This window comes from Pan troglodytes, chromosome X, assembly GCF_028858775.2.
Source record: "Pan troglodytes isolate AG18354 chromosome X, NHGRI_mPanTro3-v2.0_pri, whole genome shotgun sequence".
NCBI lineage: Eukaryota > Metazoa > Chordata > Mammalia > Primates > Hominidae > Pan > Pan troglodytes.
The window spans coordinates 89,866,724-89,893,574 of NC_072421.2; the positions used below are offsets into that span (position 1 = coordinate 89,866,724).

General features: G+C 35.7%; 1 protein-coding gene across 6 annotated transcripts in view; it reads left to right on the top strand.

The window, feature by feature from the left end:
* The window catches only part of PCDH11X (protocadherin 11 X-linked), an 828,783-nt gene that overhangs the window by 491,360 nt on the left and 310,572 nt on the right, over positions 1-26,851 (top strand). The window lies entirely within an intron of this gene.

Genomic DNA, 26,851 nt, shown 5'->3' on the forward strand with positions numbered 1-26,851 from the left:
ACCATTTACAGTAGTAAATGTGGGGAAAACTTGACATCTAGTCTAATGTCAATACCAAAATAAATTAGTGAGATAGGAAAAAAAAACATTGTTTTCAGCAAATGAATCAAGGAACTGCTAAAGTATATGGTAAAGTTCAAAATGAGTTCCCTCTACAGTATTCTAAGCAGAAGCATCTGTGTTCCAACTAGCTGAATCTTAAGTCTTTTAGTGGTGGTGATGGTACTTGAGTGGTGATAAGTGAATGAGGGCCCTTTGTGAACTGCAATCATTGAACTAAACAGACTAACATCCTCTCAGCACTTTTCTGGGCATCATCATCCTGCTACTTATCTCCACAGCAACTTAACCCCCTCTTCATTTCTGAACCAAAGGTCATATTGAATCATTTTTCTTATTCTACATTTCAGATTTGTCCTTCTGATAAACACACATACACATGCATACATACACAAGAGTACACCAGGAAACATACACAGACAACTACTGTTTTCATAAAGGCAAGCATTCAGAAAGTTGCATCTCTATTTCTACCTGACTTTAATTTATGTGTGTTCATATACATGCACTGGGGAAAAATTGCCAGTTAAAAAGGAAACTAAAAGCATTCCCAGGCAGCTGCCATGATTAGGGTATGTAATGTGGATTATCTTTACTAAGTTGGATTTGGAAATATGATTAATAGAACTAGTTGGTATGAAACAAGAACAGATAGCAATGTGGTTTAGTGATATACAATGTATAGGAAGAATTAAGATCAATTAAACTTAAGAGTCCTTAACTATGAGGTATGGAGCTGTAATCTCCAGAAATTGGGTTTTATGACTTCCTTGTCACATGGCTTCTTTCCATTAGAGTCCAAACTGAGGACAAGTGAATTGTGGATGTTGACATACTAATAGTCTCATATTTTCAACTCATCTAGATTCTGTACAATGGCTTCATTCTCTTCTTAGACTAATTTGGTAGCAGAATAAGAACTACTCTGCTGTCTCTAAAACACGTTATGGTATATGAAAAAAATTCATTCATTCAACAAACTTTTATGGAAGGCCCACTGTGTCTCAGGGACTGAGATATATGTTCAGATTTAGACCTTATTCTAAGGTAAGTTGTGACATATACATTCAGATATAGACATTATTCAAGTCACTTAAACTTTTTAGACCTGAATTACTATGAGGAAAATGAAGAAGATAAAGAAGAATGAGAAAGATGAGAAAAACAAGAAGAGGAGCAGAGGAGGGAGGAGGAGAAGGAGGAAAAGCAAAAGAGTGAAAATAAGGGGAAGGAGAGAAAAGGGAGTGGGGGAATAAGAAGTTCTAAAATAATGTTTTGGAGTTATTTAATTCCACAGGAGCTGTCTAGAAAATAATTATCTGTAAAAATAGCTAATAAATGACTAAGTTAGATATTTATTTTTGACTTTGAAGTTCAAGTTTTATAGTGTTCATCTTAAAAATTTTTTCCTAAAAATGGATAAAAAATACAAAACCTACAGGATTTTAACCCTCACATAGTTAATATCTTCCAAAAATAATACCCTAGTTCAATCTTTGAAAAATATGTAGAATTTTAAATTATAGAATTTAATATATTTTGCAGGACTCAAAGATAAAATGATTCAGTTCATTGCAAAGCCTATATCGTTCAGCTATCTGACATTGAGGGTAGAATATTTTACGTATGATGAAGTTAAGAAAGCTAAGAACAGTATGCCACAACTATAATAAAATGCTATGTTAAGCTCTTTGCAATGAATTATGCTAAAATAAAATAGCATTTATGCTTTTTAGGTCAGTGCTGGATATTTATGAGCTAGATGGTTTAGTAGATAGCAGGTCAATTTTGTTATCAAATCAACACAACTTCACTACCAACAAACAAACTTTGACCATGGTGAATAACTAGAATGAAATCTTCCCTAGAGTATATTAGTTCCAGTATTTCTGCTGGGAAGCTATGGGCAGATTGCTATCGTTTTTCATTATTGGGAGACATTGAATGCTATTTCCTGTAATGCTAAAGTTTTGGCACTATTTCACAAAATTTAAAAAGACACACAAAATTAGTCATAGCATCTTGATATTAGAAAAATCAGAGTCATGGAAACATTTGTCTCTCTATCTATCTGTAGATCTATTATTGCTCGAATTTATTGAGCTCATGTCATGTGCCAAGAAGTATGTGAAGCTGGGATTTGAATCCTCAATATAATTCTAGAGCCAGATCTCCTAAGCAAAAAAAAATTAAATTGACAGAATCAAGATAAAGCAATAAACATTCCCAGATCTCTACATGATAATTCCAATTAGGATTAATCATTTTAGCAACACCTATGGCAATACTTAGTACCATATAAAAACAGATATTTTAAACTGAATAGATCACTCAAGTTATGCTGTAATGGGTTGTACAGAAAAAATTATTAATTTGCTTGCCTCTTTCTTTCCTGTTGGTAAGAAAGACTATGTTAATAAGGATTTACTTCAAGTTTTTATAGAAGTGATCTTCCTTTAATATTGCTTCTAAGTCTCTAGCCATTTGAGTGTACAGTGTTGCAGTGTAATTAAAGCAGAATGCACTGAACTTCTATGGATGCCTTTGCCCTATCACAATGGAAGATTTTCTTTTAATCCAGCTTTCATTTTATGCCTAATATTGATGAGTCAGTGATTTAGTGAGGGCTTTATTTCATTTTATTTTTGCTACTTACAACAATGTTTAGGTTTCTAATGTCTGGTTTTCTCCGTAATTCCACATCAAGTTCTACAAATCGTATGATTTTCTAACACCAAGGGATTAGCACTTTTCATGATCTGATGGACAATTTTGCGTATAGTGCCATATGAATTGTTATATTATCACATAAAATGTCCAGTGTGTCTAAGCATATTTATTCCATTCATTCACTTTTCACTAGCTATAGAGGCTCATAGAAATTATTTTTACTTGAGGTGTATATCTTGGACTCATTAGATTAAATTTTTTCTTACATGAAATTCAGTGTGGAATGAAGGTAGACATATTTCTCTTACTTTACTGTCCTTTATTTTTTCTTGATGAACTTTAAACAATGTTCATTAATGGACTTACAAGTTCTCATTTTGAACAAGCTTCCTTTTTCCTTAGTTGACAAAATTATCCAGGTTTCTTTTAGCATGTTCACAATTTCAGATTTTATACAATTACAAACTGAACTTTCCTTATAAACTGATTGTTATAGCTAATTTTTCCTAATAAAATTCAAATTAAGACAGCACCTGTGAATTCTATTTAGAGTTCTATTGATACTCAATGTAGCCAATCACTGCCAACATGAATCAACCTATGTATGTAAATTTAGTGACCAATATAAAATAGTCTCATCGTTCTTTACTACACTTTGGAGAAACTTAGTCATTAATGTTAATCACTATAATGGTTCATATTTATTCCTGCTAGTTCTAAAGTTCTGCTTCCTAATTGCATTATTACAAAGATAAAAAATTCAAAGCAACATGTATAGAATAGAATGTGTGTGGGACTGTGTCCAGTTATTAGACAATATAAATTACTATTTGCTTTTTAAGCAATTAAATATTTTAATAAAAACAAATTGTGTTTATACCTGCTGTAAAGTTTCTTGCTTTATATTTTACTAGACTAAAAAACAAAACAATATATTTTAATCCACTGTTAATCAGCAGGATTTAAGATAGTTCTGAGAAAGAGGGAAATTGATATTACTGACCCTCTTCCATATTGGTACCCCTAATGACTGTCAGAAAACGCAGGATGAGAACCATTTTTGCTGCGAGGCAAGCCCACTTTTCTTTTTAGAAGCTTTTAAGAAAGCTAAAATTGTGTACAAAAATATTTCTACTGCCTACAAATCACAGTTTATTTTTATGTTTGAACAGAATATTTTCTAATGTAATATATAGATTTTATTTGTGGGAAAATCTGGCACCAACTCTCAATGGCTTTTTTGCAGAAGCATCTAAAAATGAGCTGGAACTCTAGGGTCTAGTACATAAAACATTATATTTTCACATATGGGACTGCATTTTAAATTTAATCTGAAGGACTTGATAAGATACGCCAAATTGCTTAGAAACAATTTGTGTAGCTAGTGAACTGTGGCATCTGGAAGCCCATAGACATTAAAAGCACTTTTTTCCATGTTTTCCCTCTGTTTTCGCCTCCTAATCACTGCAGATGGAATACATGCAATCTATACTGATATTGCAATGAAGACACAAGCACAGATGCTTTTTATTGTGATGAAAGATGACTTTTATTCAGTGCCCAGTTTATTATTGTTATTATTGTTGTTATGATATTAGCAGGCAATATGATGCAGACGTGCTGGCAAAATCTATGATACTAGTCCCACATCATTATAGAGTATGGATTTTCTGTTAGACTGTAGAATTTTTTTTTTTTTTTTTTTTTTTTGAGACGGAGTTTCACTCTTGTTGCCCAGGCTGGAGTGCAATGGCGCGATCTCGGCTCACTGCAACCTCCGCCTCCAGGGTTCAAGCGATTCTCCTGCCTCAGCCTCCTGAGTAGCTGGGATTAGAGGCCCCCACCACCATGCCCGGCAAATCTTGTAGTTTTAGTAGAGATGGGGTTTCTCCATGTTGGTCAGGCTGGTCGCGAACTCCTGACTTCAGGTGATCCGCCCGCTTCGGCCTCCCAAAGTGCTGGGATTACAGGTGTGAGCCACTGCGCTCAGCCTGTAGAAAATTTTTATAAAAGTAGTAAGTCAATCTGTGTGTGTAATAACATATGTGCTTTAGGTTTGAATTTTGTCAGGGAACTAAAACTGAAAACAAGGAAACATATTGACAAATTATTTATTATTCTGTGCATATATAAGGAATAGCCATTAATTAAAGATTGCTGAGACCAGCTCGGTCATGGAGACCCTAGAGGAGTTAAAGATGCACACACAGAAATATAGAGTGTGGAGTGGGAAATCAGGGGGCTGACAGCCAGGAACAGAGATTTACCCACATATTTATTGACAGCGAGACAGTGATAAGCATTGTTTCTATAGATTATAGATTAATGGGAAACAAAGGGATGGGCCGAAACAAAGGAATGGGCTCCGGCTAGTTATCTGCTGCAGGAACATGTCCTTAAGGCACAGATCGCTCATGCTATTGTTTGTGGTTTAGGAACACCTTTAAGCGGTTTTCCCCCCTGGGTGGGCCAGGTGTTTCTTGCCCTCATTCCGGTAAACCCACAACCTTCAGCATGGGCATCATGGCCATCACGAATATGTCACAGTGCTGCAGAGATTTTGCTTATGACCAGTTTTGGGGCCAGTTTATGGCCAGATTTGGGGGCTTGTTCCCAACAAAAGATCATCATGGCTAAAGATAAAGCCATCACAGCTTTATCACGCCTACGTAATTTTTGCTTTGCTTCTCTTCAATGAGCCCAGGAAAAAATTATTTAATGTTGGTGCATACAAATATTCCAGCATTTCACAGAAGATTCAGAATTATCTTTTAACTTAGGGGTATTAAAGGTTAACAGAAAGTCCAGCTGACATTTTGAAAAATAAAGTGAGAAGTTAAGCATTGTTCCTCTTAAGGTTTTTAAATAAAATTCAAAAAGTAAAAAAAAAAAAAAAGGAAAGGAAAAGCAAGCAGATATAGTACAAAGAAAGTGAAAATAAAATAAAATAAGATAAACAAAAGGAAAATCAAATAAATACAATTCAGGTCTCTTCCTTCAAAGAGACCACTTATTTCATTCTAGATTAAATGGGCTTTCATATTTTTGAACTGATGACTAGATGAAGTAAGTTCTACTAAATGGTCTCACTAGTTCCAATTTTGGAGATTATGTCTTCAAGGATTTAGTTTACTTATTAAATGCTACTGAAAGATGGAAAAAGAACAAAGTAGCTACAACTGAAAATCTGGAATAGAATTACATAGCAAGAAGGAATTATAATCTATAAATATAGGTTCTCCTAAAATGATCTCACATCTACAAACATGAAAGTATTTTAAATGATAAGAAGAAGTCTTTCTCCAGTTTGTAAGATGGGAATAATAATCATACTTATCTCACTGGGTTATTGTAAGTTTTAAGTAAGTGAATATTAAATAAGTTCATGTATCTAAAAATGATTTAAACAGTGCCTGGAACATATTGGTGCCATGCAAAGTTTATATATTATCGTTATTATTAATGATAGTAATAGTATGATTCAATGCACTGTATTTACGTGACTTTAAGACAATGGGTGCCAAACTAGTGGTTTGTTGTTGGAATTGACTGTCAGTAAAAAAACAGAATGTGAAAATAGTGCTTCTTTTCTCTTATTTATTTTATATTTTATTTTATTGTATTTTACTTTAAGTTTCAGGATACATGTGCAGAATGTGCAGGTTTGTTACATAGGTGTCCATGAGCCATGATTGTTTGTTGAACCTATCAACCTGTCATACAGGTTTTAAGCCCACATATATTAGGTATTTGTCCTAATGCTCTCCCTCCCCTTGTCCACCACCCCCTGACAGGCCTTGGTGTGTGTTGTTCCTGTCTCTGTGTCCAAGTGTTCTCATTGCTCAACTCCCACTTGTGAGTGAGAACATGCGGTGTTTGGTTTTCTGTTCCTGTGTTAGCTTCTTTTTCACCTCTCCCAGAATACCTCTTATTCAGTATCCACCGTTGGCATTCTGTCTTCCCACTACAGCATTTAATGTGCTCATTCAATCAACCAGCAACCCTGATACTAGTGTTGCACTGTCCTGTACGATCCAGCATTATTTGAACATTATCCTGGAACCTAGAATTTTCTTCCTTTTCTTTTGTTTTAAACTTTCCTAAATCAACATTTTCTTATGCAGTATATTATTTCTTTAGGCTTCGCACGCTAATAAATTGATAGCTAGCTAATTCTACTAAAATAGATCTGATATGGTTTAGCTCTGTGTCCCACCCAAATCTCATGTTGAATTGCAATCCCCAATGTTGTAGGAGGGACCTGGTGGGAAGTGATTGGCTCATGGGGGCATATTTCTCCCTTGCTGTTCTTGTCATAGTGAGTTTGTTCTTACGAGATCTGGTTGTCTGAAAGTGTGTAACACTTTCCCCTTCACTCTCTCTCCCTCCTTCTGGCCATGTGAAGACTGTGCTTACTTCCTCTTCCCCTTCTGCCATGACCGTAAGTTTCCTGAGGCTTCCCTAGAAGCATAAACCTGTATAGCCTGCAAAACTGTGAGCTGAATAAGCCTCTTTTCTTTATAAACTACCCAGTCTCAGGTAGTTCTTTATAGCTGTGTGAGAACAGACTAATACACGATCCATGCTACTGCATTTAATGTATCACTATGGAAATGCATTTTCTTTTTAGATGCAGAGATTGAAGAAACCAAAATTAATGGCCATTTGTGGTAATTTTAGCCCTGTTCAAGAGGTCTGCTATAGTTTTTCCTTTCTGTAGCTAGTAGGTTCTTATACTACCTTTTAGGAAGAAATGTTCTACTATTATGAAAGGACCTTAAGTCACTTGGAGACACTGAGGTCACTACAAATTTTGAGTTAGTTAGTTCTTTTTTTTTTTTTTTTTTGAGACAGAGTCTTGCTCTGTCGCCCAGGCTGGAGTGCAGTGGCAGCCTCCACCTCCCGGGTTCAAGCGATTCTCCTGCCTCAGCCTCCTGAGTAGCTAGTACTACAGGCATGTGCCACCATGCCCGGCTAATGAATTAGTCACTTCTAAGGCTGTATCAATAAATTCCAGACTTAAAATATCTGTTTATTTTTACTGTTAATCAAGGTAGGATGTCATTTCTTTACACATGCCTTGGTATTTTCATTGGTTAAATTTTATTGTCAGTATGGAAAAATAAAAATCAGAGGAAATGTATTCAGTATGTCTGTGATTTGTTTTAAGAATTTAATTATAGATTTTAATCTTGATGTGGTTTTTTTCAAAAACATATACCAGGTTTTATATCATCCCAGTAAATAATTTTGTCTGAAGGTCAAATGTTTTTAAGAGTGTTTCATGGAAATGAATATATTTTCTTAATTTTATAATTGACCAAATTTTTATAATGTAAAAGAGAAATTTATGAATGCTGTATTGAAAGGTAATCACTCTGCAGTTGATCCCGCTATAATTTCTATTTATTTAAGAATTATGAATCATCAACTAAAATACTGAAACTATTTGTTTTAATAATAGACTATGAGTATTTTGTATTTTAGTAAATTTTGTATTGGAACTATCAAATAGAGTCACAACTTCACCCGTTTCAATTTTTATGGTTGCTCTTTATTGACTGCATAACAATTCTATTTGCAGAAATTCCTTCAAGATTTATCACTGAGTTTTTATTCATATGATTAAAAATATATTAAAATATAAGCTATTACTATTATATGCGTTATGAAGGATTACAAAGAATTTCAGATCAGGTATTTAAAATCACATTGGAATCATATATCTACTGTCTTCTCAATAGACGCAATATACAGCATACCGAGGTTGAATATTTATTCAAGTTGCTTTTTCTGTTGGAAATGAGGCTCAATTATTCCAACTTGTTAAAGCAAGGGCTAAAACGTAGCTTCTGAAGCATCATAAAATTAAATAACTATATTTTCATGATTTAAATGACAACTCCATTTATTTCAGCTTTCACTTATAAATGAGTACTTACGCACTGATGAATATGAACAAATGTACTTAAAATGGAAAAGTTAAATGTGATTTTAATACATTTTAGTAAATTAAGGGCTGAGTACTATTGGGTTAGAACAAGAGGGAAAACAAATTTACATGTGAACATTGTGAGGATGTTCACATGTAAATAAATAGCAAACCACTGTTATGACTAGGTCAGATACTTCAACTCATTTAAAAAATGCAACTATGTTTTTACTGTGTAGACTCAGTAATAGTAGGAACAATATTGCCTAAAAGCATAATTTATTACACAGACAACTATTTACTTTTTTTCTTTTAAGTAACTAATGCAGATCATAATTTTCATTTGAATAATTTCATAGAAATATCTGTCAGCTTACTTAACAAATATTTCCCAGGAAAGCTTATCATTTGTTCATATTTTCCTAAATCATATATACTATATTTTTAAAGAAAGTAAGTCATAGAAAGGAATCTGAAACATATTAGTTTAAAACACTTCTTTTATATAAGGTTAATAGTGGGAATGATAGAGGTAACATTTAAAATTGTTAATTATAGCTGCAATTTCGATCAAATAATTTTTTATCAGCTACAGTTTTATGATAATGCAACTGTTCTTATTTATTTGACATCTAATAAAACAATTATGAATCAAATTAGTGAGTACTAATTATACCTTCATTTCTTATTCACCTTCCATTTGTATGTATGTATATTAGTGATGATCAGACATAAAATTTGCTAATTTTTACAACCTTTTACATCAAATGGTTATTTTTCCATCATGATTAGAGAGAAGTTAGAATCAGTGTATCACTTTCACGGATTCACTCGGCAGTTAAAACACATCGTTAAAGCCATTCAATGAAATAACCAGAAAGGAGCAATTGACTTTTAACATTTGGCTCCACAGAATGTGTTTTAACCAGGTTCCACTTCCTAAATAACACATCATGCCATCATTTCAGAATCATAAACAGCAGTCATAGCAAAGATATGTCTAGTGATATTATAGAAAGCATATCAGCGTGTTGACTTGTGGAAAAATCAAATTCACTGTTTGTAGAAGTGGAAAATCAAGTGTTTGAAGAAATTATCCTCTTACGTTGTCATGTTTGTCTAAAATATGTTTAATATTTTGCAATGAATAAGCAGTGGCATAACTAAGTGGGCAAATATTTTCAAACTAGATAAATAAACCTGATTGAAGTTATTGGGCCCTTTTCATCAATCACGTTATTTCAGGAGGCAAAGTTATTGTATAGTATTTGTACTTGTATATTAGTAACAATGCACCACCATGTATTTCTTTTAAGTAACAAGATTTATAATTACAAGATTTATAAAATAGTTTACATTGAGGATGTAGTTAGTGGATGAAAGATGAACTGAGAAACATTTATTTTCTTTTGTCTTTTTTTTTTTTTTTTTGAGACAGTGTCTCTCTCTGTAACTCACGTTGGAGTGCGGTGGCACATACATGACTCACTGCAGCACTGACCTTCTGGGCTCAAGGGATTCTCCTGCCTCAGACTCCCAAGTAGCTGGGACCACAGGTGTCTGCAACCATGCCCAGCTATTTTTTGTTGTTGTTGGTTTTTTGTAGAGATGCAGTCTTACTATGTTTCCCAGGCTGTTCTGGAACTCCTGGGCTCAAATGATCCTCCCACCTGGGCCTCCCAAAGTGTTGAGATTACAGGTGTGAGCCACTTCGCCCAGCCCAGAAATTTTTCATTTGTTAAAGCATACTGATACATTATTTTCTTTCCAAAGATTTTTTTCTTATAAAATGCTATAAAGTCTATGTGTGTTTGAGGAGAAGAGGCATATATCCTGTATCCTGTATATACATTTGGTAACTGTAAATAATTAAACACAGTTTCAGAAAAATATTCCCATTTGTTAAAAGCATAGAAGTTTTACCCTCCTACCATACAGAAGGGCCTCACAGATGGATAAACCATGTTTGTAACTTTTTAGGTTCAGTAAATTACAACACACATCTTCTGTAACCCAATTCCAACTTTTTAACGTCTGTGCATGGAATTAATATAGGTTAAAAATGGGTATGAGGTCTTAAGCTAGCAAAATGAACTATCTAATTACTCTGTTGCTTAATAATATATTAAAGATTATTAGTTTTTAGTTCTGTTGTGTGTTTCCTACTTTTGAACAAGTTCCATAAGCTATAACTAAAACTATATGCTTACTTTTCATCTTTGGAAATGAAACAGAGTGTTTATATACTTGAATGCCCAGAGATGGAAAAGTCATATCTTGGACAAGAGCATCAGACACATGACTTATAGCCACTGAAATACTTTCAAATCATGACTTAGTCTACCATAGGGCATTATGAAAATGTAAAGACTCTGTCTCAAAAACAAAAAAAAAGAGAAAGAAAAAAGAAAAAGAAAAAAGAAAAACAAAGCATGAACACAAAAGCAAAAAATAATTAAAATAATTCATTGTCTTTATCCATTTTGGAGACTATTTGGAAAATCAGCTCTGAATAGAAAGAATGCAAAATGTGAAATGCATCACTTTGGTTGTTAGCAGGTGGTCACATGCAATCCAATAAAATGTGGACCATAATATACTGGGTACTATATGTAATAGTTACAACCTAATATGCATAAAATATATAGTTAATCTTGTCTTTCTGGATTATGGATGCAAAGTCATTTAAATTTTAGAAATAATGAAGTGACTGATCTCGTTTCATCAATGTGCAAAGACTTCTCAAAGTCTGCTGCAGAAAAAAAAATTATTTTGGAAAAAAATATTTTGAATGTCATAACAATCAGCAGGTAACTTTTTAAAGAATAGAACAGAACATTCATAAATTGGAAGCATCCTTAATGTTTTTGCATGTTGCTGGAACATTTTACCTGCACACTTGTTCTTTAAATGTTCTCACTCTCATTTTATAAATACTTATGCAAGCTTTTCATGAAACGCATTTCTAAGTACTACCTGCTGGTTCAGATTATGTCTTGTTCTATTTTATTGAAAGAATTCAGGAGACTTTTAAAATTAGGTATATAGAGGGTGATTTTTTAAAATGCCTCTCTTAACAGTAGAATGAATCTGTCATTTACTGAAGCCACAACCTCCTGAGAAGGAAAATAAGAAAAGTCAAAAAGAAAACATTCAAGGAAGATGTCTTTCTACCTTTTGCTATGTAATCTTTCTGTTGGTGCCCTACACCACTGCACACCTCCCTGCCAGCACATACACAGAATCACACACAGTTACTATTGGGAACAATAGACAAAGAAAAAAATGTTTTTATTTTTTATTGGTATTCAAAGAACTGAGATGTAGAGGAAAAAGAACCGCAGTGAAAGTCCAGCAATGAATTATTCAATTCCTTCAATTTGTTGACCTTAACGAAATGCAAAGTGATTTGAACTAAAAGTAATTAACAAGAGAGAGTGTGCCTAGTAAAACCAAGAAAGAATCATATTTGTTTCAGGAATCAATAACAGCCAGTGACTGAAGGTCATAAAGGAACCATTCAGGAAAACAAAGAGCCTTTTGCCAAGGCAGTTGTCATGCTGTATATGTGTGCACATATGCAGGGATTTTAGCTGTGACCGTGTACTAGGAAGATTTAATTACATGAAAATGTCTTCTACAGAAAATAAAGTGAGGAGAAAAATGAACTAAGAGGCACATCTCAGTGACACTAAAATGTCATTTTTGATGTCAAGTTTAACAGAAAATTGTTTCTGAGGAGTGGCATCCAATACAGTTTTTCATTTAAATAAAATGTTCCAGTGTGACTAAAAGTAAAATTAAAAGCAACACTGAATAAAATTTAATGAAGAACTTTGGAATGATAATAGAGTTCTATAACATAGAACTAAAGCTGTGGGCCAGGCACGGTGGCTGAGGCCTGTAATCCCAGCACTTTGGGAGGCCAAGGCGGGCAGATCATGAGGTCAGGAAATTGAGACCATCCTGGCTAACACGGTGAAACCCCGTCTCTACTAAAAAAAATACAAAAAATTAGCCGGCGTGGTGGCGGGCGCCTGTAGTCCCAGCTACTCGGGAGGCTGAGGCAGGAGAATGGAGTGAACCAGGAGGCGGAGCTGGCAGTGAGCCAAGATCGCGCCACTGCGCTCCAGCCTGGGCGACAGAGCGAGACTCCGTCTCAAAAAAAAAAAAAAAAAAAAAAGGACTAAAGCTGTGAACATGTTCCAAAGACTATTTTGGCACGCAGAAGCACATCTTTGTCTCTTCTGTTACGAAATCTCAATGAAAAACTCTTGAGCTTTTCCCAAATTGAAGGACATTCTATAAAATACCTAACTAGTACTTCTCAAAACTATACCTAATGCTAGATGACGAGTTGGTGGGTGCAGCGCACCAGCATGGCACATGTATACATATGTAACTAACCTGCACAATGTGCACATGTACCCTAAAACTTAAAGTATAATTAAAAAAAAAAAAAAAAAAAAAAAAACTACCAAGGTCATCAAAAACAAGGAAAACCTGACGAACTGTCATAGTCAAGATGCGCTGAAGGAGATATGATGACTAAATGATGTAATGTGGAACCCTAGATGGGATTCTGGGTCAGAGAAAAGACATTAAGAAATAGAAATAAAGTAAAAATTAGTTAATAATAGTGTATAGATATATTGGTTCATTAGTTGTGGCACAATGTATTATAATAATGTAAGATGTTAACAACAGGGAAAATGGGTGTAGAGAAAGACTACCTGTACTAACTTTGCAACATTTTTTGAAATCTAAAATGATTCTAAAATTTATTAAAGAGTCTGAAGTTTATTTTATTCATTTATTCATTCATTTATTTATTTATTTTGAGATGGTGTTTTGCTCTTGTTGCTCAGTTTGGAGTGCAATAGCATGATCTTGGCTCACTGCAACTTCCACCTCCCAGGTTCAAGTGATTCTCCTGCCTCAGCTTCCCACGTAGCTGGGATAACAGGCACCCACCACCACGCCCAGCTGAAGTTTTGGATTTGTAGTAGAGACAGGGTTTCACCGTGTTGGCCAGGCTGGTCTCGAATTCCTGAACTCAGGCGATCCACCCATCTCAGCCTCCCAAATTGCTGGGATTACAGGCTGTGAGCCACTGTGCCCTGCCAATTCTGAAGTTTATTAAAAACATTAGAGCATTTTATCCTGGTATAAATTCTAGCAATATTATTGGCTTTTATTCCAATCTATCTTAATCTCCTTGAAATATGCTCATTAATTAAGAAGACAGCTATACAAAACATTACAATAATCAACAGGAATGGACATTTCCATTTTGTTTATACATTTTAGGAGCTGTGGTCTTGGGGAAAAACAAGAGGACCCAAAATGACTACAAAGATAAATTTTCATAAATGATTGTCCTGGAGCTGCTATATGCTAGATCTCATCAAGAAGAGCTTAGGGTTTCACTTGTAAAATAAAAGCATCTTCTCAGAGAACTGCTGTTTGGAGATTCATAAAAATAAATAGTAATTATTGGATTCAAGGCCCTAGAGAAACATATGTGTGTACTCTTTGGTGAGCAAATTGCTATTATTATCTTGAATTTAATACAATGAAGCATCACACATTGTAAAACTAAGGGAGTCACAGAAATTTCAAAGTTATCTATTTCTACCTCAGCTATTTTAAACTCTCTTCTAGAAGCCAAAATAGTAAATACTTAAAAAGAAGTAATTTATAGTATTTGTTAACTAATTGGAATAACTAGATAAATGTAGTTTCATGAATGGTTAAGAAAACTTTTACTGAAACCAAAAGTATTGAGAAAATCATCGTGAATAGTAACTTAAATTTTGCAAAGGGTAAATGCAAACAGAATATGACTCATGAATAATATGGTAAGCACTGAACTGTAAGTAATCGTAGAACTGAGAAAGCATTAAAATGATATATATCTGCCCAAAAGTTAAGTATATGTGTTATTTATATTGGTCATGTCTAAAAGTGAACAAAAACTAAATAAACTGAATAATATAGTTGATTTTTCTATATTGATCTTATATCCTGCAACCTTGCTGGACTCTCGTTATTTCTAATAATTTTCGTAGATTCCTTAGAATATTCTGTATACAGGATCATGTCAACTGCAAATAGAGATAGTTTTACTTCTTCCTTTCCAATCTGTATGAATTTTGTTTCTTATTGTTATTATCATTTTTGTTTTGCATAATTATCTTGGCTAGGTCCTCCAGTGCAACACGTTTGAAATGAGCAAGAGTGGATATTACTGTTATTTTCCTGGTCTTAGTGAGAAAGCACCCAATCTTTCATCATTAATAATGATGTTAGCTGTGGGTTTTTAATAAATGCCCTTCATTAGGTTCAGAAAGTTTTCTTCTATTCCTGGTGTGTTGAATATTATCCCCATAAAAGCATGCTGGATTTTGACAGGTGTGTGTGTGTGTGTGTGTGTGTGTGTGTGTGTGTGTGTGTGTGTCTATTAAAAAGATCATGTGGGTTGGGCGCCGTGGCTCATGCCTGTAAGCCCAGCACTTTGGGAGGCCTAGGTGGGCGGATCACCTGAGGTCTGGAGTTCGAGACCAGTCTGGCTAACATGGTGAAACCTCATCTCTACTAAAAAAACACAAAAAATTAGCTGGGCATGGTGGCATACACCTGTAGTCTAAGCTACTTGGGAGGCTGAGGCAGGAGAATCGCTTGAACCCGGGAGGCGAGGTTGCAGTGAGCCGAGATCGTGCCATTGCACTCCAGTCTGGGCAACAAGAGCGAAACTCTGTCTCAAAAAAAAAAAAAAATCATGTGCATTTTGTTTCTTATTTTATTGATTTGCTATATGATCGATTTTCCTATGGTGAATCAGTCTTGGATCCCTGGAATAAATCCCACTTGATTATGGTGTATAATTATTTTTGTACATTGCTGAATTTGGTTCACTAGGTTTTTTTTCTAAACTTTTATCTTAGGTTTTGGTATTCATGTGCAGGTTTGTTATGTAGATAAATTGCATGTGACAGGAGTTAAATATACAGATTATTTTATCACCCAGGTAGTAAGCATGGTACCTGACAGGTAGTTTATTGGTCCTGACCCTCCCCCGACCCACCACCCTCAAGTAGGCACCGATGGCTGTTGTCCCCTTCTTTGTGTTCTTGTGTACTCAATATTTAGCTCCCACTTATAAGTGAGAACATGTGGTATCTGGTTTTCTGTTCCTGTGTTAGCTTGCTTAGGACGATGGCGTCCAGCTCCATCCATGTTGCTGCAAAAGACATGATCTTCTTCTTTTTTATGGCTGCATAGTATTCCATGATACATATGTACCACATTGTTTTAATCCAGTATACTATTGATGGGTGTTTAGGTAGTTTCATGTATTTGTTACTGTGACTAGTGCAGCAATGAACATCCATGTGCATGTGTCTTTATGGTAGAATGATTTATATTCCTTGGGACTATACCCAATAATGGGATTGCTGGGTTGAATGGTAATTCTGTTTTAAGTTCTTTGAGAAATTGCCATTGCTTTCCACAATGGCTGAACAAATTTGCATTCCCTCCATCAGTACATAAGCATTCTGTTTTTTCCACACCCTCACCAGTATCTGTTATTTTACAACTTTTTAATAATAGACATTCTGACTAGTGTGAGATGGTATCTTATTGTTGTTTTGATTTGCATTTTTCTAATGATTAGTGATGTTGAACATTTTTTCACATATATATTCCTTGCAGATTATGGATATTAGACCTTTGTTGGATGCATTGTTTGCAAATATTTTCTCCCATTCTGTAGGTGGCCTGTTTACTCTGTTCATAGTTTCTTTTGCTATGCAGAAGCTCTTTAGTTTAATTAGATATCATTTGTCAATTATTTTGTTGTTGTAATTGCTTTTGATTTCTCTGTTATAAAATCTTTGCCAGGTCCTATGTCCAGAATGGTCTTTCCTGGGTTATCTTCCAGTGTTTTTGTACTTTTAGGTTTTATATTTAGGTCTTTATTCCATCTGGAGTTGATTTTTGTATATGGTGTTAGAAAGGGGTCCAGTTTCAATCTTCTGCATATGGCTAGCCAGTTATCCCAGCACTATTTATTGAATAGAGAGTCCTTTCCACATTGCTTGTTTTTGTCGACTTTGTCAATGATCAGATGGTTGTAGGTATGCGGCTTTATTTCTGGGCTTTCTAATCCATTGCAGTGGTCAATGTGCTTGTTTTTGTACCAGTTCCAGACTATCTTGGTTACTGTGTAGCCTTGTAATATAGTTTGAAGTCGGGTAATGTGATGCATCCAGCTTTTTTCGTTTTGCCTAGGATTGCTTTGACTATTAGGGCTTTTTGGTGCCATATGAATTTTAAAATAGCTTTTCTAATTCTGTGAGGAATGTCTTTGTTAGTTTGATGGAAATAGTATTGAATCTGTAAATTGCTTTGGGCACTATGTTTGTTTTAACAATATTGATTCTTCCTATCCATTAGCATGGAATGCTTTTCCATTTGTTTGTGTCATCTCTAATTTCTCTGAGCACTGTTTTGCAATTCTTGTTATAGAGGTTTTTCACCTTCCTGGTTAGATGTTTCCCCAGATATTGTTCTCTTTTTGTGGCTATTGTGACTGGAATTGCATTCTTTATTTGGCTCCCAGCTTGGATGTCATTGGTGTATAGGAATGCTACCAATTTTTGTACATTGATTTTGTATCCTGAAACTTTGCTTAAGTTGTTTATCAGATCAAGGAGCTTTTTGACAGAGACTATGGAGTTTTCTAGGTATAGAATCATATCACCTGCAAACAGGGACAGTTTGACTTGCTGTCATCCTATTTGGATGCCTTTTATTTCTTTCTCTTGTCTGATTGCTCTGTCCAGGATTTCCAGCACTGTTTTGAATAGCAGTGGTGAGAGAGAGAGCATTATTGTCTTGTTCCAATTTTCAAGGCAATGCATCCAGCTTTTGCTCATTCAGTATGATGTTGGCTGCGGATTTGTCATAGATGACTCATAGTTTTGAAGCAGGCTCCTTCAATGCCTAGTTTGGTGAGTGTTTCTAACATGAAGGGAAGTTTAATTTTATCAAAATCCCCTTCTGTATCTTTTGAGATACAAATGAGAATTTTATTTTCAGTTCTGTTTCTGTGACAGATCACATTTATTGGTTTGCATTTGTCGAAACAAACTTGTATCCCAGGAATAAAGTCTATTTGATCATGGTGATTAACTTTTTTATGTGCTGCTGAATTCAGTTTGCTAGTATTTTGTTGAGAATTTTTGCATCTACTTTCATCAAGTATATTTGCATGAAGTTTTCTTTTTTTGTTGTGTCTCTGCCAGGTTTTGGTATCAGGATGATATTGGCCTCATAGAATGAGTTAGGGAAGAGTCCCTTTTTCTCCATATTATAGAATAATTTCAGTAGGAATGTTCCCAGACCAAACTGAGGTTCGGGCTGCTATTTCTTGTGGCCCAATAATGAGATGCAGATGAACTAGGGGGGAAGAGAGTTTTTATTTCTGTAACCAGTTACAGGGACAAGGCCTGAAAAATATTGCCGGACCAACTCAAAATTACAGTCTTTCAGAGCTTATATACCTTCTAAGCTATATGTCTACATCTAAGTGTGCATTCATTTAAAGACATAAGTGATTAACTTCTTTTAATCTATAACTAAGATCTGAGTCCTGAAGACCTTCCTCTGGAGCGTCAGTAAATTTACTTAACTTAGATGGGTCTAGCTGCTGGGGTGATTACCTTTATCTTGTCTCCTGCTAAATCATAGAGGTTTGGGGAGTTCCTTTAGTCCCCAATAAAGCTTGTTTGTGGAGGCCTGGGGAGTTTCTCCATACTCCCAATAAAACTTATTTAATCCTAAACAGGTCCTGTTAAGAATTCCGTCATTATCTTGTCATGCTTTAAGGCCCAGGAAAGGCCTAGGCAAAACTGTTGGTGGGCTTTTGTTACATTCCATCCTGAGTGGTTATTAAAAGCTGATAGGTAAAGCTTTATCAGCTTTTAATAACCACTCAGTCAGTACTGAAACAGTTGTTAGGGAGGTCTGTGTTAGTGAGACCTGGCCTGCCACAGGAATGGTACTAGCTCCTCTTTACATATCTGGTAGAAACTCACTGTGAATCTGTCTGGTTCTGGGCTTTTTCTGGTTGGAAGGCTATTTATTACTGATTCAATTTTGGACCTCATTTTTTATTTGTTCAGGGATCCAATTTCTTCCTGGTTTAGTCTTGAGAGGTTGTATGTGTCAAACAAGTTATCCATTTCTTTCAGGTTTTTTAGTTTGTGTGCATACATACACATGTTCATAATAGTCTCTGTGGGTTTTTGTATTTCTTTGGGGTCAGTGGTAATGTCCTCTTTGAAATTTCCGATTGTGTTTATCTAAATTTTCTCTTTTTTTCTTTATCTAGCTAGCAGTCTATCTGTCTTATTAATTTTTTCAAAGAACCAACTCCTGCATTCATTAATGTTTTTTATGGTTTTTGGCATCTTAATTTCTTTCAGTTCAGCTCTGATTTTGGATATTTCTTTTCTGATAGCTTTGTGGTTGGTTTGCTCTAGTTTCTCTAGCTCCTCTAGTTGTGATGTTAGGTTGTTAAATTGAGATCTTTCTAAGTTTCTGATGTGGGTGTTTAGTGCTATAAACTTCCCTCTTAACACTGTTTTAGTTGTGTCCCAGAGATTCTAATATATTATATCTTTGTTCTCATTAGTTTCAAATAATTTCTTGATTTCTGCCTTAATTTCATTGTTTACTCCAAAGTCATTCAGGAGCAAGTTGTTTAACTTCATGTAATTATATGGCTTTGAATGACTTTCTTAGTATTAATTTTTATTTTTATTGCACCGTGGTCCGAGAGTGTGGTTTGTGTGATTTTTTAAAATTTGCTGAGGATTGTTTTATGTCTGATCATGTTGTCAATTTTGAGTATGTGCCATGTGCATGTATAAATATATACACCTACTATGTACCTACAAAAATTAAAAATTAAAAATAGATTCATTGCTGGGATACTACTGTGTTAATTTAGATGTAAGAAGACACTCTGGCTTTTTGAGTTGCCAGAGTGCTTGTGCTGTTTCTTTCTCATATGTGTGGGCTGATTTTTCTTCGATCCTTTCCTTCAAGAAGTTGCTATTCTTTGTTTTGTTGTTGTTGTTGTTATTGTTTGTTTGTTTGTTTGTTTGTTTTTCGGAGTCTTGCACTGTCACCCGGGCTGGAATGCAATGACACGATCTCGGCTCACTGCAACCTCCGCCTCCTGGGTTCAAGTGATTCTCCTGCCTCAGCCTCCCGAGTAGCTGGGATTACAGGTGCCTGCCACCATGCCCGGGTAATTTTTTGTATTTTTGGTAGAGACGGGGTTTCACTATGTTGGCCAGGCTGGTCTCTAACTCCTAACCTCGTGATCCACCTGCTTCAGCCTCCCAAAGTGCTGGGATTACAGGCATGAGCCACTGTGCCCAGCGAGGAATTTTCATTATTATGATTATTTGCTTTTTCTTTTCTTTGACATCCTTGGGGGTTTGGTCATTGTATAAGGTGGGTTCAGTTTACTGGCTTCATTTCTGGTACATTTTGATGCAGGCAAGGCTCAGCTCAGCACTCCTGGGCTGTGTGGTCTAACTCTGGAGGGCTGCTGTTGGGCAATGGCACAGTAGGGTGTATGTGCACCCTTGTGCCAGCAAGTGAAGGAAAGGCAAAGTCTACTTGCCTATGTGTGTGCCAGCAAAACAATGAGAGTGTGGCTGTGGGCAAGTGCTTGCTGGCAAAGAGACATAAGGGAGGCTGCAGTGGGGAGAGGGTGCAGTTGGGCTGGTGCCAGTAGGCCAGGGCCACGATGCTGGAGCTCTCCGACAGTCAGGTGTGGTCTTCCTGTGCAGAAGCTATGATGCGGGATCCTGCAGGCGCCCCATTTGAGTACTGGAGGCGCCCCATTTGAGTACTGGAGGCTAAACTGCAAGTAGGCGTGGCCAGGGTGGGGACCCAGGAGAGGTTAGCAGACAGGAGGCGCTCAGGGTGGACTGACTGGTCTCCTGGGCAAGATTGTTCTGCTGTGTTCTGGTTTGACAGTTTCCCTAAGTCTAGAGTGTCCTGAGGAGCATGGCGAGCCTTGGGGAATGGGCGTCCCTGGCAGTACTTGGCTGCAGATGTTCCCACACCAAACCTTCTGGGCTCCACATAGGCTGGAATTCTGCCCAGCCTTAAAAATCTTTAAGTAGTTCTCGCTGCTAGCTCAAGTGTCCATGGGGATCATGGGGTCTCCTGCTACCAGGATTCCAGATGTCCGTGGCGAAAGTGAATCACTCCTCACATGTTCAATGCATCCCTTTCCTAGGAGTCTGGGTTCACTTTTTTTTTTTTTTTTTTTTTTTTGAGAATTTGTGTGTTTACATTCCAGATATTATTCTGCAGCTTCCTTTTCTTGTGTTGTCTTTGCCTGGTTCTGGTGCCAGGAAATCATGGCCTCATACAATGAATTAGAAAGTATTCCCTGACTCTTCTATTTTTTAAGGGGAGAATTTGTGAAGAATTGGTGTTAATTATCCTTTAAACATTTGGTAGAATTCAACAGTGAAACTACCTGGTCCTGAACTGGCCGACTTCTCTGTGTGTGATTCTCCTGCTTTAGGAGCTGAGTGCTTAGTGGAGGTAACAAAGTGGTCAGTGGTAGTAGCTTCAGGTCTTCTCAGCCATTCTTTGGCCATGAAACTACTGCATTACAAGTGAAGGCAAGGCAGATTGGGACCCTAGTATTCTTGGTTGTGGCTTTTCCAAGGTAGAACCTCCATCACTTGAATGGGGGCTGGGTAGAAAAGAAAGCCCTCACCTCTCAGCTGCATTTACCTGAAACTTAGCCTCGACAACAGGAAGTTAGGGGCAGGGTAAGAAATTCTGACCTTATGATCCCCTAAGAAAGATAGCACTCCCACTGGGAGTCAGGTAAAAGGGAACGTTGTGTTCTTGGCTGCTCTCATGTGTAACGGAGTTGTAGTCTTGCTGACCTGGGAGGAGAAAGGAAGGCACAGGTCTTCATGTGAATACCACAGACTCTCGCTCTTTTTATAGAATTTTAGTAGATTTTCTTGAACAAGTATATCTTCATTTGCTAGTTGCTCTAAGATCATTTTCTAACGCTTTAAATGGCTATTTTTAAATTAATATTTACCAGATTTGCAAGGGATTACATCCATGGAACTCCTCAGATGTCATGGTGGAAGTCAGTTTTTACACTATGATTTGAATATAAAAGAATATAAAATCAGAGTTTATTGGCTAGGACAGTTGTTTTTTTATAGCCTGGAGCTTAGTGTATGAGACTTCCACAGATTGTGAAGGGGCTTGTATGTCATACTGGGAAATTTTAAAATTATCCTTTAAGAAATGCAGCACCCATGTACTATCTAAGAATCTGAGTGATACGACCAGATTTGGGGTTTTAAAGAATAGTTCCAGAAGCTGTATGGAAGGGAAATTCAACTAAGCTAAGCCCAGATATTAAATGATTCAAGACCTTAAAACATGACTTGAAGAGTAAGAATAGATAGAGAATGAATTCAAGGAAAATATAAGAGATAGAAAGTTGAGAAATTATTGATTGGATATAGATATTGACTAGCAGAAAAGTAAAAATTTGATAATGGAACAATATTTTGTAGCTAATGTCTGATTTCAACGCTAGTGGAATACATAAGGAGAGGAACAAACTCGAAGCAGAATGTAATTAGTATGGTTTTGAAGACATTGTTTTGATGTGGCTGTAGGACATCCTGTTGAAGATGCTTAGCAGGCAGCTAGAAGTATGGCTCTTGAGGTATGAGAGCATTTGAACTTGGAGATAGAAAGGTGAGAGGCATGATAACATATACAATATTTGAAGTCACTGGAACAGATATTACCCAAGAAGATCACATAGAAGAGGAAGAAGATAACAGCTCCAAGGGTGAAATTCTGTCACAATATACTTTCAATGATATGATTGGAAGAAGAGAAGCCAGAAAATTCTACTGGAAGAAGATAACAAAACTGAATAGAGTAAGATAACAGCATTGCAGAACAATTGCCTGACAGAGTTTCAAGAAGGAAAGTATGGTCAGCCTTTCTATACCAAATTCGAAAATTCAGTGGGTTTTTATATCTCCTTCTCTAAGATGATTATTCATGTAGGGTCCTAGAGAACCTCCAACTGAGGTAAATATAAATAAGAGGAACATTCTTGACAGGAAGTATGTCCATATAATTTAAAGAAACACTATCTGACAAAAAACTGTTTATATGTAATGTAAAGAAACACTATCTGACAAAAACTGTGAATATATTTGCATCTGTTTGCCACCTGCAATTATGTGTTTAAATGTTTCTCAAGCTCCCAGATGTTTAGGAAGCGATATCTGTCAAACATATGAAATTGAACATTCCATTCTCATTTTTAGAATATCATTTTACATAGTAATTTTCATACTAAGACACTGCATTTCCTTCCCATGAAGAGTACAACTAACGCTAATGGTTGAATTACAGTCCAAGACAGTATGTTGTAATGCCATTTATAACTGGTGCTCTACAATCATACCTCACAAGATAAACAGTTCTTAAATGAGTTCAGATGTTTACTACAATGCAACACGAGTTTTAAATGACTAAGTTGAGATATTTTATTTTGGAAGAATAAGAACTCTTAGTTCCCAGTGGAGTGGGAAATTCTGTCAACAATAATGCTTAGAGAAGACAAACAAGTAGAATATTTAAAGATAAATCAAAAGAACACTGTTTTATTCCTGTGTTATGTTTAGGTTATGTCTCCCAAGGGCCATCTAGGTTGTCAACCTATGTGGATGGTATTAATCAGATACCTGAAAAATTCTTCCCTTATGTTTCCTAATTTAGCTATAAACTTAATGTTAACCAAAATAAATAAATAAATTTTATTTTTATTGAAGGCTTTTACTCTATTCATTTAGTGAATACAGCTACCTGCCTTTGATGTAAGATATAAAAATGGTTATCTTGCCATCGTTGAAGACCTTCAAATCTACAGTCTGAAGCAAAGCAGAAACTGATTCAGATTTACCAGAACTTATAAAATTGACAAAAAGCTACACAGATATATCAGTTTTATTTTTAACTGACATGTATTTATGACATTGTACAAGAACCACCCAATGATAGAAATATGCTGCCTATGATACCCATATCTGTGTTAGATATGGTCTTTTATGACTGGTAGAATTCAAAGTAAAATAGACAATATTGTAGAAGAAAAACACTAGTCTTAGGATAATATATTGTTGGAGCTGGGGGAATCCTTAGGAAATATCTAGCTTGCCTTCCCACTCTTATTCTTCAGAGGATGAAAATGAGATTCAGGGACATTAAGTAATATTCCCTGGCTCAGAAAATATCTTATTGTCTAAAACTAGATTGCCATCCTTATGTTCTGAACTCTTTCTAGCCTATCCAATATTCTTTCCACTGTACTACACTACTCTTTATGTTAAAAATCATAATAAACTTTGCTCGAAGAGCAGTAAAATAAAACTGTTACTTTGACTGATTCCTCTAGTGAATTTGAGATGAAAATATGATGATACTGAATTGAAATAAACTTAGAAAAATGACAGCTTCCCAGCCCTCTTAAGTTAGCCATGATTGCAATGAATATAATCTTGCAGCCAATTTTTTTTTTGCTGTATCCCAAGAGATAATCTAGGAAATTGGAATATTTGAAAGCAATCTGTTACACTCACATCTGTCTACCCACAGCCAATTGAATACAATTTTTCTTGTTGATTTACTATATTTTACTAAGACTGCACTTAGCACCAGATTATGTCAGATATTCAGAAAAACTTCCTAACAAAATTCTAAAATTATTGATAGTCATGCCACACATAGACACAGCCTAAAAGCTGTTGTACTAATCTACGAGGACTGCCATAACAGTTATGAGAATTACCACATATGGGTAACAAAGTTACCACAGACGGGGTAACTTAAATGATAGGAGTTTATTTTCTTCCTGTTTTAGAAAGTGCAAGACAAGATCAAGGTGCCATTAAGTTTGGTTTCTGGTGAGGCCTTTCTTCCTGGCTTGCTGATGTCCACCGTCTTGCTGTGTGCTCACATGGCCTCTTCTCTGTGTGCATGCAGAGTGAGAGATATCTGGTGTCTCTTCCTCAGTCGTATCAAATTTGGACTTCCTCTTCTTATAAAGACACCAGTCCTATCAAATTAGGACCCCACCTTTATGATTCCATTTAACCTTAATTACCTTCCTAAAGGCCCTATTTGCAAGTCTCACTGGGGGTTGGGGCTTCAAAGTATGAATTTGGGTTAGGGGGCATCTATTCAGTTTATAACACCTGTTAAACATATACATTTGATGTTACTTCATCACATCTTTTCACAAACTTTTAAAGTGGAATCTACCTAGAGGAAGCTGGCATATGCATATGTGTTACGAATGCAGTAAATTATGATTGAGTGACAGAGGTACATTCAAACTAGCCACCACCCTTACATTTCTTACTATTTTGCTGCACTTATCCAGAGCAAAATTTAACTAACATAGAAGAATAAACATCTTTTTCTCTGAAAACTGTTGAACCAAATGTACAATGGGCGACAATGGCAGTGAACAGGTTTTGTGTTTTTTTAAAAGATAGGAGAATACACGTTTTTCTCAAATACACTTAGAACACTCTCCAGAATTGACCATATGACAGCCAAAAAACAAGTCAATAATCTTAACTGGCTAAAATTATACAAAGTATACTTTTCAATCACAATTGAATGAAACTAGAAATCAACGATAGAAGGAAAATCCAAAAGATGTGGAAATTTCTTAAACAACCAATAGGTCAAGGAAGAAGTTGCAAGGGAAAATATAAAATATCTTGAAACAAATAAAAATAAAACAATTTACCAAAACTTGTAGGATGCATTGAAAGCAGGAAAATTTATAGCTATAAACAATTACATTAAAAAGAAAAATAACCTCAAATCAACAACCTAGCTTTACGTCATAAAGAATTAGAGAAAGAACAAACTAAACCCAAAGTGAACAGAAGGAAAGAAATAATAAAGACTAGAGCAGAAATAAGTAAAATAGAGAATAGAAAAACAATAGAGACTATCCATGAGATTAAGAATTGTTTCTTTAAAAAGATCAACAAAATTGACAAGAATTTCACTAAATTTATGAAGAACAAAAGAAAAGACTAATATTTAATATCAGGAATGAAAGATGAGAAATATCAAGAATGAAAGAGATAGGAAGGAACCAGATAGCACTATAATTATAAAGAGATTGAATCAGTAATAATAATTAAAAAAAAAAAACAACTCTTGACCAGGCGCCGTGGTTCACACCTGTAATCCCAGCACTTTGGGAGGCTGAGGTGGGCAGATCACGAGGTCAGGAGTTCAAGACCAGCCTGGCCACCGTGGTGAAACCCCGTCTCTACTAAAAATACACACACACACACACACACACACGCAAACAAATTAGCCGAGCGTGGTCGTGCGTGCCTGTAATCCCAGCTACTCCGGAGGCTAAGGCAGTAGAATTGCTTAAACCTGGAAGGTGGAGGTTGCAGTGAGCCAAGATCGTGCCACTGCACTCCAGCCTGGGCAACAGAGCAAGAATCCATTGGGAGGGGAAGGGGAACAAAAAATAAAAAACTCTTAACAAAGAAAAGCTCAGGACCAGATGTGTTTACTGGTGAATTCTACAAAACATTTAAAGAAAAGTTAACATCAATCCCCTTCAACTTCTTCCAAAAAATTATAGAAAAGGAAATACTTACCAACTCACTCTGTAAGGTCAGTGTGATCCTGATACCAAAGTCAGAAAAAGACACTGCAAGGAAAGAAAACTACAGACCAATACTGCTGATGAATATTGATGAAAAGTTCTCAACAAACATTAGCAAACCAAATTCAGCCACATATTTAAGGGATTATATACCATGACCCAGTGAGATTTATTTCTGGAATACAAGGATGTTTCAGTGTATTAAAATCAAACAATATAATACACTACATTAACAGAATGAAGGAAAAAAATTATCATCTCAATGTACAAAAAACACTTTCAAAATTCAACATCCCCTTTTATGATAAAAAATAAGCAACAACCTAGAATAGAAGGAAACTATCTCAACATAATAAAAACTACATATAAAAAACCCACAGCTA